This window comes from Triticum dicoccoides, chromosome 6B (assembly GCF_002162155.2).
Source record: "Triticum dicoccoides isolate Atlit2015 ecotype Zavitan chromosome 6B, WEW_v2.0, whole genome shotgun sequence".
Lineage (NCBI taxonomy): Eukaryota > Viridiplantae > Streptophyta > Magnoliopsida > Poales > Poaceae > Triticum > Triticum dicoccoides.
The window spans coordinates 637,831,867-637,835,059 of NC_041391.1; the positions used below are offsets into that span (position 1 = coordinate 637,831,867).

General features: G+C 46.4%; 1 pseudogene; it reads left to right on the top strand.

Moving 5' to 3' along the window:
- The first annotated feature begins 345 nt into the window (after positions 1-345).
- The window catches only part of LOC119322693, an 11,221-nt pseudogene continuing 8,373 nt past the window's right edge, over positions 346-3,193 (top strand).

The following is a 3,193-nucleotide window of genomic DNA, read 5'->3' on the forward strand; positions in this document are numbered from 1 at the left end:
GCTCCGGCCACCGCCTGCCCGACCGCTCGTGCCGACGCCGGTGCGTCGAAGCAATCCTCCCCTCCGCGCGCTCGAATCAGGCGAGAGATTGGGAGGGGGGAAACTAGATTACACGTCGGAGCACTCCGGCGAGTGTGATTTGGGGGAGGAGTTGGACGGAGATCGCGATGAACTTCTTGTTTTTAGAACGAGAATCTCGGTGAAGTGGGACTGATAAAAGAGAGAGCACGAGCAGTGGGCCTCGGTCGTGACTGTGAGTCTATATGGGCTGAAAGGAAGCCCAGGTTGGGACAGTAAAGGGACTATACGGGCCCCGACCCGATCTCGGGAAAAAAAAATCCGGCCCCGACACGACCCTCTCTCGCGATCCCGGCGCAACGGGCCCGGAGGAGACGGCGGCGGCGTGCTCCCCCTCTCTCCCTCCTTGTCGGCGCGAGCTCGGATACGACCCAGAGGTGGACTGGGAAGCCGCCGGAGAGACGAACTCAATCCTCCATTGAAGACCGGCTGGCTGCTGCCTTCTACCTACCCCCCCTCCCCAGCAGCAGATCCTCGGCGCGACCCTCTTCTTCCATCCCGGCGCGAGCTCGAAGGGGATCTCGAGGTGCAGCGGTGCGAGCACGGCGGCGCCCGCAGCGACCCCCACCTCCGGCATCCGCTCCTCCCAAAAATCATCTTTGCCACGAGTAAGATTTTTGCCCTCTTCTTTCCCCTCTCCTCGTCCCTCTTAATTTCTATTCTAGATGCTTCCAGCTCGTCTGCCAAGAGAGAGGTATAAACGAACAATTATACGTAGGCAGGGATTATGCAGGAGGAAAGGATTAGTGGGGATTGGGTGACGGGGTGGGGATCACCCAAACCCTGGGTGGATTGAATCCAGTAGGGGATTGGATCCCCAACAACCGAACAAAGCCCAACTCTTTCTCCTTCTTCAGATCTCAGTTTACCAATGATCGTTCAGGCTTGTGAGGTGAAATTTGATTGAAAAGATCGAAGGCTAACCAAGTTAGGGGAAACCATCAAATCTCCAGAGGAAGAAACCTGCTCCTGTGCTCCAACTCCAACTCGGAGATCTTGGGCGGCGCCGGAGAGATGGGGGCGGAAGTCGACGCACTGTACGAGATCGGCCGCCACGCGACCGGATCCCACGAAATCCCTTGTGTGAGTGTGGAAGTCGAACCCGTCCATTCATCCAGATTTTGCATTTACCTCGGTGGCATTCGCTGTTATCTTTGCTGTTATGTAATTCTTGCAACCGCAGGAAAGAGATGAAACCGCTCGAGCGAGCGGTGGCAGTTCAGGTGAAGGAGGAGGCGTCCTCTCGTATCTCTCCTTCCAAGGTTGGATCTTTTACCACTTACTCTCGAATCAGTTTCAAATCCTCCAAATATCCATCCAGGAAAGGCCCCTAACAACTAGCTTCCACGTGCTGCTAATGCCTTGGAAGGCGTAAGCAAGCTCAGGGAGAGGTGGAGTAGGTACAGCACTCTTGGGGGGAGGAAGCGGAGGAAGAGGGAAAATGCAGCATCCTTGTTCGTCTCGCGGAATGCGGAGTATGTTGCTGTAGCTGTTGGGAACCGCATTTATATCTTGAGAAAGAGCGATGGCTATGAATCACCCTGCGGCATATATACAAGTCAGTGTACTTTCTACTTGTTCCCACATTGCATCGAGTATTGTATAGTATAATTCATTGGAAAAAACTGCACAAGCTCTTACTGGTACAAGTCCTTTTGTGAAATGTTATACCTGTGAATCTGTGATGCTCATACATTGCATTCTTAAACATTACTCCCTCCGTCCCATAATATAAGAACGTTTCTGACACTAGATTAGTGTCAAAAACGTTCTTATATTATGGGACGGAGGGAGTAGCTTACACTGGGAATTGTTTAAGCTGTCTTTCTTTTGTGCATGGCAATATCATTTCATGCTTGTACTTTTGAATAAGAGTGCTATTCACGATTGGTGACGAGCTTTAAAGAATCTGGGTGGAAAATTATTATTTTCACACTAAGTATTCAGGAAGAAAAGTTGAACTCCTATTGTAAGTTTGTTTTGTCCCTGAACATCTTGTTATTATTTGTTCATAATCACATGTTTGGCAGAAGTTATTACTTTTGAATCTCCTAAAAAATGCAGTCAAATTCAGACTTCATAGAGCTTAGGAGCCCTAGCAGTAGATTTTATTTTTCTATCATTGCCATTGATGCCAAAAACATCTGCCACACACCCAGACAGTCCGATCTGATTTCTTTGATTTGCAATTTTGTTTCATAAAAATGGCAGTGCATCTTGCAGTACTGTTTCATGTGCATTGTGCTGCATTGGTTTCACATGATTATGATGCATGGGAGTTATTAAAATTGTTGTGATATGATAGTTTAACAACTATGTCCAATTCTTTCTGGTCAGATAATAATAGAATGGCCTTTTTTACAAACGGGGCCTGGCTGGAGGACCAAGGCATTTTTGGTGTGGTTGATGATTCAAACTCACTGTGTCTCATAAAAGAAAATGGAGATGTATTAACTAGGAGAACAAGCAATCAGTTGAAGCTATCTTCTCCTATCATTGATTTGCTTGTGCAGGATGCTTCAAGTTCACAAAGGTGATTCTCTGTTATTTGCAGTTAAGAGCCTTTCCTTTAAAGATGTTAATCATCATTGTTGCTAATATTTTGGCAATAGCTAATATGATCTTTGTAAATTTTATAGGGGTTTCTACATTTTTACTACTGATTGCAAGGTCCATAAATTTGATTACACTCGAGAACCAGAGGCAACTTTATACCAAGTTTCTATAGTGACTAAAGATGTGTCATCAACTAGATCTCCTCGGTTACCTCAGAGTTTGTCATGTGTTGATTATCATCAAGATCATTCATTGGTGGTCCTAGTTGGAGATTCCACTCACTCGTCAAGCTCCAATGGCTGTTCCGGTACACCTTTGCGTTATCTGTTTTGTGCTGCTACATCCATCACTAGATATCTGTTTTGCACTATAGAGCATATGTAGGGAACTTCTGCATTAGATAGCCATTGTTTATTTAATATTTTCTCTCTGGATAACATTTTCATCCTGGAAGAACATATCGTGTTTTTTTGGGTAACCTACAAGAATTTTTGTAGTGGATTTTGAACACCAAAAGGTACTGCCCAATGTTGTAGTTCTGTGGCTGAGCTATGCCTTG